The sequence below is a fragment of the Rhagoletis pomonella genome, unplaced genomic scaffold, assembly GCF_013731165.1.
Source record: "Rhagoletis pomonella isolate Grant_MI unplaced genomic scaffold, Rhpom_1.0 Rhpom_scaffold_00232, whole genome shotgun sequence".
Classification (NCBI taxonomy): Eukaryota; Metazoa; Arthropoda; class Insecta; order Diptera; family Tephritidae; genus Rhagoletis; species Rhagoletis pomonella.
Window position 1 is genome coordinate 17,210 of NW_023458786.1, and position 10,386 is coordinate 27,595.

At 44.8% G+C, this 10,386-nt stretch overlaps 1 long non-coding RNA gene across 1 annotated transcript; it reads left to right on the forward strand.

Annotated features, from left to right (window-relative positions):
* The first annotated feature begins 2,976 nt into the window (after nucleotides 1-2,976).
* On the forward strand, nucleotides 2,977-3,987 carry LOC118750423. Its single transcript, XR_004994392.1, has 2 exons — nucleotides 2,977-3,444; nucleotides 3,506-3,987. It is a non-coding gene; the product is annotated as an uncharacterized LOC118750423 (long non-coding RNA).
* Nucleotides 3,988-10,386: the final 6,399 nt, after the last annotated feature.

Genomic DNA, 10,386 nt, shown 5'->3' on the forward strand with positions numbered 1-10,386 from the left:
ACCTATTTAAACCTTTTCACAAAGGAGCGTTCTCATAAAAGCCTCGTAAACTTACGAGTTTTACACGCTTTAAGACTTTACGAGTTTAAGGGAATCCCCTAAATGTTTACCATTAAAATGAACGTTATATAAATAAAAAGTAGTCTTGTGTATTATTGAGATTTGATTGATGAATTAAATAAAACCATTTCAGTCCTTGTCCGCACCCATAGACGAGCCTCTGCCTCTTTCTGGATTAAGCGCCCTCATAATCGTAACAAATTTTGTTGCTTTCTCGGTGCCAAGCCTGTTGCGTAGTTTCGAGTGAACCAACCCAAAGCTCGAATACAATCTTTCAATTCTCACAGAAGAAGCAGTGGCCGTAAATAACTGATTTGTGGCCTCTACAATCTGTGCATCTATTTTACTTCCCATCGATCTCCACCAGACCGACACATGATTTTTTTTTTCTTCTTTTTCTTCCGATAGTCCTTCACCTTTATGTTTGGGGTCTAATATATAGGCCGCAAAATGTGCAGCTGTCATTGCAGCGGATGAGGACAAAATTCGGACGATAAGGGCCATTATGTTGCTAATAAAACCAGCGTTTGAAAGTGCTTCCATTTTTCTTTTTCATATGCTTCGAGTTTGCTTTGGCTGTGAGAAAATTCAAAGCCAACAGCTAAGCGAAAGTAAAAACAAAAAAAAAACCGAAGCTGTACTGTCGATTTGCTGATGTCATCTTCGCCTATGCTCACTGCCAAATACAATGCCGATATCAAGAGTATTGCCGCTTCGTCTGCTTTTTCATGTGTTGTTGACGTTACTTCTCCTGATGTAATTGATACGACACCATTATCGTATGCGAATGCTGTTTCTGGTTCTCTCGTCAGTGCTAAAAGTAATAAAAAGCAAACATCTGCTAATACTAATACACTTCCTAACACCAATGCTTCTACTGCTGATACTGTTGTTGCTAGTAATTCTGGAACCATGTGCGCTCTCGGACCTGCTGCTGCTAAGAGAAATAATAACGAGACATCCGCTAGTGCTAATGCACTTTCTAACGACTTCTGGTGCTGGTGTACGGAAAGACAATAAAACAAGTGCCAGCGTTGTTGGTAGTAATCCCAGTAAAGAATTGGATGTTGTTGTTCCGCTCAAATGGTTGCATTTGTCGTCTTTTAAGCCCTCTGTCAACGAAAATGACATCATAAATTTTGTCCCTAAACATGCATCGATTGATTCTAACAGCATCTCTTGCTATAACCTTATTAAAAAAGACCTTTCTGCTGACTCTTTGAAGAAATTGGTAAGAGTTAATTTCAAGTTGGGTGTCTCTTTATCAGACTATAATAAACTGCTAAGCTCAGCTGATTTGCTTGACCTTGGTTTGTCGGTCCAAACAGGAATCTTTATTTACGGTTGATGGATAGCTCGTTTCCAATGGATGGTGGCAAGAAAGTGGCTGACTTACGTGTAATGATTTTGTATTACCGGCTTATGGTGACTCAATTGCTGTCAAATGAATAGTCCAGATTTGATGCTCACAACTTCTTCATTCTACGCAACAACATGGCTGGGGATTTGCCGGAAGGAATGTGACGGCACCTTTTGCCTCTATTAATTTCCACTGAGGGGTGAGTATCAACTCCCCGAATGTCGCCAGCTTTTGATACAAGTGTTTTATCCACTTGAAATACTTGGTCGTAATTCCGTTCTGCGAGGGCTGATGAGTGTGGTTCGCTCCGTGTCCAATTCCAAAAAGAGAAATATATTTTTCTAGCCTCGTGGTATGTGACCACCGATTCTTTTATCGTATGTCAGTGTCGCGTTTTCTCATCTTCAGCGACACGTTAACAAAAAAAATGTGGAGCGTTTAGTAGGGATATGAGAATGGTGGTTCGAATGCGATTCACGGGCTGTGGTTTGATCGGCGTTAGACCTTACATCGAAATCGTTCTACATGATCTTCATCAACCCCATCCTGACTCCTTCAGTTCGCCTTTAAGCGCATATGTATGTACAAATGTTCCGTCTTTCGTATTTAGTTTCAGTACGCATTACATAAGCTACGGTAGATGAAAGGCATTGGTAAATGATTTGGTTATGAATCCTTTCTTGTTTGCTTTGATCGATTTACTAGCAATGTACTGAGGATATAATATAACAAAACTATGGATATAACAAAACTAAACTTAATTAATTTATACAAGCCGGGTACCCTGTAATAAGGCAGAATCAATGGAGTATGGAGGCCTGCCATATATTCTTCGAAATTCTTGAGAAGGCGAATGTACTAAATGGGTTAACGTCTTGTGATTAAATCGGCGGAATAATTGCCAAGCACTCGGTGTTTAGCATCGATCAGTTCATATGAATTCGAACCAAGTTTCCGTGAAACATAGGCTCTAATTTTTGGTGGGACTAGTTTTTGTGCATAGCTCTCTCCGGCCACGGACTGTTTAGGATTGCGAATGTACACTTCCGAGCCTATCTCGAAATGGCGTTCTCTTTTGCGGGTAAATGCCCGTTGTGCGGTTTGTTGATATTGTTCGAACTGTTTGTCTCGAATTTCATCAGCCAGAACTTTACGCTGTTCCACATCCTGTGTATGGTATGGATTTACATCCAATAATAATTTATATTCGTTTCCAATTTTCACATATTCACTGCCAGTGTGCAGGAAATATGGCGTGTAGCCCGTGGCTGAATGCACTGAAGTGTTAATATCATGAATAACACAGGACAGATGGTTAGGTCGCCGAAACAACAACCCTTGGTCGGGTAAAACCCGTGTCATTCCGGTACGTAGAACCGGCTGTCGCGGGAATGTCGTGTAATTGGTTGTCGTAACCTTCTGTTCTATTAGCCTTGATAACCGACTATATGATGAAATATTTCTTTCATAAATAAATTGTGTTGATTTATTTACTTCCTTAGATGTCTGATTTTATTACTATGTATAAACAAACTTTATATTTACATTTATATAATATATTTATAATACTTTTTTGTTGTTTTTCAGGAACGTGTTGGCCGTAGGTTAGGGGGTTTGAGAGTTTTAAACTCTTATTGGGTGGCTCAGGACGCGTCTTATAAATATTTTGAAGTCATTTTAGTGGACATCCATCATAACGCTATAAGAAGAGATCCAAAAATAAATTGGCTTTGTAAGCATGTTCATAAACATCGTGAGCTTCGTGGTTTGACCTCAGCTGGCAAAAGTTCTCGTGGAATTGGCAAGGGCTACCGTTATTCGCAGACTATTGGAGGTTCCCGTCGTGCTGCATGGAAACGCAAAAATACTTTGCAAATGCATCGTAAACGCTAGAGCGATATTTTTAGTTTTGATATGCTCGCAAAATATAAAGATACGCGTGTTTTCGAAGAATGTATTTTTATTTTTTGTTCGGAGTCTGATGACCGAAGATGCTTAAATGACTTTCCTTCACTGTATGAACTGTGAGCCGCAAAAATAAGTAATAAGTCCCTTCACTTACATTGATCCTTCTGTTTATTACAGGAACCTTGTTGGCAAAAATTAAAATGTTTGAACGCAGATTATGGTTATGGTTATGTAGGGGTGGTCTACCGCCCCCTTGCACTTTGTCGTTCCCACGACAGTCAGGTCTACGCAATCGGAACGACAAAAATTTTTATCGCCACTCCAGCATCGCTCGGCAAAAATTTGTTGGGGATTTCCAACAACACTTAAATCAAAAAATTTACGAATTTGAAAAATTGCTCTCACTCAATCCGAGTGAAGTCGCCAGCACAAATTATTCAGACTAACACCCTTATTCTAGAACCCGAATTATCGTAATTCGTTAATTCGTAGCAACGTTACGAAAAACAAAAAATCGACATTCCCACGACAGCCGGTTCTACGTACCGGAATGACTGGGGTTTTACCCGACCAAGGGCTGTTGTTTCGGCGATCTAACCCCGTTTAGGTCGGCGAAATACATCAAACGTTGCTCGATCCTAGGGCTACACCTCCGCAGCCTTCTGCTCAGGGCTGGCATAGAGTCAAACCCAAGGCCAGAAATCTACCCTGCTGCGTATGCCAGAGACGACTGCATACAAACTCCACCTCGGTCAGGTGCAAAGCCTGTGACGGGTGGAGTCACCTCCGTAGCTGCTCGGGCCTGCGTACGCACCGGCAATGGACCACGTCGTTCGTGGCACCATGCTGTGCGAACCGGACCGCCCTCACGGCAAACCACCACCACCTGGGCAGCACACAATCAACACACCCACACCCCAACACAACACAACAATGGACACACAAACAAACACAATAGCACCCACACACCGCCGCCGGCAACTCCTAGTCCCTCCGACAATCTGCTCTGTTTGTCAGTCCAGAATATACCGTAACGTGACATCAGTCAAGTGCAACTCTTGCCTCGGCTGGTGCCACTTTAGGGCGTGCTCAGGACTTCGCAAAACACGAGATTGGACGAGTGGCTATGTGGGCCCCTGCTGTGCTGCCCCGTCGCATCCCTCCCCCGCGACGCCTCCAACCACCACCACAAGGCAGCACCCCTTTTGCAGCACGTACAGCAGGGGGCCGGCAGGCAACACAACTCTTTAACACCACACATCACAATCGGTCTCCCAAGGCACACAAAGGTGCTACAATTTAACTGTAACGGACTCCAGAGCAAGATCGAGGAGATAACTGTCTTTATGGGAAGGCATGGAATATTAATAGCTGCGGTCCAAGAGACGAAGTTGCACGGCAATTCAACCCTGTTGATTTGCGCCGGATACAACGTGCACCGTCGAGATCGCGAGCGAGATAATGGTGGGGGTTTAGCGTTCATCACGCACCACACCGTGCAGTATCGTCTCATTGAAGCAGACATCGACCGCGGGGATACCATCCTAGAATGTCAGGGTATTGCTATCCGGTCTGCGATGTTGAGCTCGAAATATTAAACGTATACATACCCCCTGTCACCTGCTGCCCGGCTGGTTATCACCCTGAAATAGGTGCGCTACTCAGAGGTGAAAACCGTATGGTAGTTGGTGACTTTAACGCGCACCACGATCTCTGGCACTCAAGCCTTGCAAATGATCGTAGGGGACTACATCTGGCTGAGCAGATAGGCGATTCGAAATTCTGCACAATGAACGACGACGCACCCACCAGGATTATGGGCAGCTGCTGCAGCTCGCCAGATCTAACAATTGTCAGCGCTGGTCTGATAAACTGCGTATCATGGCGACCTATGCTGACTCTAGCATCAGACCATCTGCCCATAGTCATCTCGATTGATAAACCTGCCGACTTTGCTTCCGTGGATCACCGGACTTATGTCAACGTTTCCAAAGCTGACTGGAAAGGCTTCACGAATGTTACGGAGGGCGCCTTCACTGCACTACCCATACCAACCGACGTTCATGTAGGTGAACGTAATTTCCGCAGGGTTGTCACCGCTACTGCAGCTCGCTTCATCCCAGCAGCATGTATTAAGGAACCACGTCCGAATTTTCCTGCCGAAACGGCTGTTCTAGCTGATGAGCGCGACAACCTTTGTCAGGCCGATCCCGGAAATCCCCGTATTAGGGATCTCAATTCGGAGATTCGGCAACTTGTGAACGTACATAAGCGGAAGAAATGGGAAGAGCATCTGAAGACCTGCAACTTCGCCTCTGGTGTGAGCAAGCTTTGGTCTACCGTGAGGTCGTTGTCCAACCCGACGAAGCGCGACGACAGAGTCGAGATAGACTGGTGACCACGCTTCGTCGGACCCGGAGAGATGCGCGAGCTATTTTAGCCGGCAGTTCATTCTGCATCCTCCGGTGGATAAAGCCAAACTTCGAGTGACCAGAAGGCTGCACAAAATGCCAAAACCTAGTGCGCCTCTTGTTTTCACCAGCGGTGAGGCAAGGGTAGCTAGCCATCGGGAAGGCGAAAGCCTCCAAAGCCATTGGCCCCAACGGAATATGCATGTTGATGCTGAAAAAAATGGGTCCTGCGGGAGTAGCGTACCTAACGGAGGTCCTCAACCTGTCTATGGCCACTCGTCATTCCAGACATCTGGAAAATGGGGAGAGTGGTCCCACTTTCCCCGGTAGCGAAGACACTGACGAGGCCCTGCTGCTCCCGTACTTCACGAACCACCTGACCCCAGCGAAGCATCAACATGGGTTCCGTAAAGTGCATAGTACAACAACAGTACTTAACGCCATAAACACTCAGATAACTCGTGGCCTAAACCGAAACCGCCCCTGTGACTGAACTATTCTAGTAGCGTTGGACTTGTCCAAGGCGTTCGACACTGTCAGTCATTCAACGCTACTAGAAGATATAGAGGCCTCCTCACTCCCACAGGGACTCAGACGGTGGTCGGCGAATTACCTGAGTGGTCGACACTCGTCAGTAACCTTCAGAGACAAAACCAGCAAGCCACGTAAAATTAAACGGGTACCACAGGGTGGTGTCCTGTCCCCGCTACTGTTTAACTATTACATATCTAAGCTTCCTCAGCCACCAGAGGGTGCTAATATAGTCTAGTATGCTGACGATTGTTCGATCATGGCGTCTGGGAATGGAATTGATGACTTGTGCTCAAAAGTAAACGGTTACCTCCGAACTTTCTCGCTTCTTCACTGCAAGGAGCCTTGCCCTATCCCCTGCGAAATCCTCGGCAACCCTTTTCACCACCTGGACGAAGGTCAGACTGCCACGTCGATGACGTAACAATACCGGCGGTGAGTAACCCGAAAATCCTCCGAGTTACCTTCGACAGTCTGCTGTCCTTCTCGGCGCATACAACCGCAATTGTCAACAAAGAATAGAGACGCAACAATGCCCTCAAGTCGCTGACCGGCAGCACTTGGGGCAAAGATAAAGAAACGTTGTTGGCAACATACAAGGCAATTGGCCGGCCGGTTCTGAACGTATGGTCGCCGGGGACTAGCAGGACGCAGTGGATGAAGCTGCAGACCGGCCAAAACACGGCATTACGAACTGCGACATGATGCCTCCTGATGACGCCTCAACACCACCTTCACGACGAGTTCCAGGAGCTCCCAGTAAAGGAGCATAACATAATGCTCTGCAAGCAGTTCCTCGCTGGGAGCCACAGACATGGCCATCCCAGCGGGCAACTGCTCGCGGAAGAGCCCTCGCCACGGCACGTCAGGAGGCATCTTTACGAATTGACAGACGAAGTCCAGAGGTATATTAAACAACCTCTGGACCCGTCAACCTACCGACAGGCCCTGAACGGCATTCACAGGGAATCAGTCTCAAGTTATGTAGACACAACCACCGGACGTGGACGGGACAGAACTTTGTCTGCCTCGGGAGACCCGCACTACAATAGCCCAACTCCGCTCTGGCTATTGCAGCAGGCTCAAGAGCTATCTGAGCGGAATCAACTAGGATGTGCCCAACCAATGCCCGGCATGTAGAGAGTCGCCACATGACTCCCGGCACTTCACATGCCCTGAGAATCCCACTCAGCTAACGCCCCTGTCCCTATGGACAGCCCCTCTGGAAGTAGCACACTTCCCAGGCCTCCCCCTAGCTGAAATAGACGACAACGTTGGTGGATGAACCGCCCCGAACGGGGCTTAGTAGCCGCTACAACAACAACAACAAAAACTCGATTCTATTGCATTTGCAGTTATAGCAGCGGAGTAAGAGCGCGTTATGGGAATGAATTCACAAAGCTATGCGGTGCTGTCGAGCTTAACCATGGACGCATCTATGTATGTGAGCTTCTGTTTGAATTGTTGAACTACAAGCCACAACTATTATACCTGAAGAACTGGTAATCCAGTTAATGCAATAACAACTTCTTCCAAGTCATTGAAAATATGCATTTGGTTAGGTTCACCACCTGTTGCGCTTGCTTGTGCCTTCGGCCGCGCTTAGGGATTATAACCCTTACTAGGTAGAATTCTCCTTTCTGTGTTGCCGAAGAAGAAGTGTGGAAGCTCTTCTATTGTAAAAGATATATAACACTACTTGTGCATTAACCTCCAGCTACGGCTTCCAGAACGCAGAACACATCGAAATTTACAAAGAAGTGCACAGTTAAAACCGAATTTAATAATAAACTAGTGCTCGGAAATTTGGAACATTTGTCTTAGGGTCGGTTGTTCAATGTCTGATTAGCGCAATTTGGAGGTAGAAGCTCCGGTTAAGCACAACTACTGCTGTATCGATCACATTTTACATGCATGATGTCGAAATCGTCGATAGTGTAGTGGTAGTGATAACCAGACATTGAACAACCGGCCCTTAAATTAGGCCCCTATTCTGAGTTGCATTCGATCTTCGACTGTGGTCGAAAGTGCTGATCGAACGAATTTTCATTTGGTATTATGATGCTCATTCGATGAAGAAAAGCGCTATTGTAAATTTCGCTCGTTTTAGTATATTTTCTGCCGCTGAGAAGCTTTGTTTACAAATCGAGCAAACCAAATAGTGTGCTTATACATATAAATCAAAGAGTTGATTATAGTTTAAGAGTATTTGATTTAATTAACAGTAGATCACAAACAATTAATTATTGAGTCAAATAGTTGTTGAGTTAATGTAACAAATGAGTAAATTCTTATTAAAAGGAACAAAAGATACACAGCTTTAAATTACACACGGCTGATACTGCTGATTCGGCCGTTACTTCTTATTCGGCTGATACTCGACGGACAACTGAACTGCTCGTTATTTTGTCTTCTCGCATCCTTCACAGTGTAGGGGTGCCGCCTCGCAACGAATGTATAGGGATGCTATCCTACACTCGGTCACCCTGGTGACTCTTCTACAACCTCGTTATCATCATCGATTTCTTCGGCACAACACCAAAGCTTTATGTTATCCGCACTAGTTGATGTATGGTTAATAATAATAATAATAGATTGGCGCTTACCCATATGTTAGTGTTTGGCCGAGCTTCTCCTCCGATTGGTGGCGTGCGCCTTGATGTTGTCACAAAAAGCGGAGGGACCTACAGTTTTACGCCGACTCCGAACGGCGATTGTATTTTTATGAGAAGCTGTTTTTCATGGCAGAAACACACTCTGATGTTTGCCATTGCCTGCCGAGGGACGACCGCTGTTAAGAAAAAACCTTTTTTCTATATTTTTTTGCGATGTTGCTTTGACCAGGGCTTGAACCCAGGCGTTGCGGAGTGGAATCGCGCACTGCTTATCACTACACCACAGCGGCCGTTGATGTATGGTTGGGGCCCTTAAATTCTGCTGCTTTCTTGACGTCATACCTGCCGTTGCGCTTCACCTTTACTATCTCTTAAGGGCCGATGTATTTTCCTGCTAGATTTAGCCCCGTTGTGAATTGCGTGACCTTTATAGCAACAAAGTCATGTATTTGGTACCCCTGATGCCCTTTACGCTTCTTGTCGAACTGTTGGTTGTAGTTGTCTTGCGCCTTCTGAATTTGACGCCTAGCCTCCTGCTTATATTGTTACGTTCCTCTTACAGACCTAACACCAGTTCTTCTTGTGAAATTTTCATCAGCTCCAGATCGTACTCAGTACGCATTTTAACTCGGAACATTACTTCAAATGGACTGAATTTCGTAGACGAATGGACGTGTGCATTTATTGCCCTCTGCACCTGGGATGTGTACTTATACCATTTCGAGGGTTCGGCAGCAGACATTTTTGACAAAACCGACACTATGACTGTGCGTTTTTTCGATTTGCCCGTTGCCCCTCGGTACTCCGGCTGCAGTTTCTATATGCTCGATTTTGCGGCTTGAGCAAAGCTCTTTGAACAACTTTGAAGTAAAAGCCGTGCCCTTCTCACTTATAATGCTCAATGGATTGCCAAATATAGTGACCCACGGCTCCATATGTCGTAACAACTTCTTGCGCATCTGTTGATTTAGTAGGGTATATCCATGTATACTTGAAAAACCCATCTACTAAAGCCAGTATGTATTTATAGTTCTTTGCGGTTGGGTCCAGCGTACCCAAGTGATCGACGTGGAGTGTAGTCATCCCAGCAAACACGGTCTCTAACGTTAGAGAAATTTGGATTTCTACATTAGATAACTAGGGTATTTCTCTAATCGTTCTCGAATCGATGACGGAAGTTAGAGAACTATATTAGAATTCGATTCGAGAACGATTAGAGAAAAAACGAAAATTCAAATAAATGTAAATAAGCAATATTCTAAATGAATGATAATTTGTTTTTTTTAAGTTCAAATTCATTATTATTTTATCGCACATACATTTAATAAAAATTTTACAAACAGCGTTTTATTTAATAAAGCAAAATAGCAGTTTGAAATTCAAATTCGAATCCCATTAGAGATCAACATTAGAATTCGATTAGAGAATTAATATTTTCTCGAGTCAAGAACTATGCCATGGTGGAATTATACAAGGTGTTGTACGTAGTGACAGCTCATGT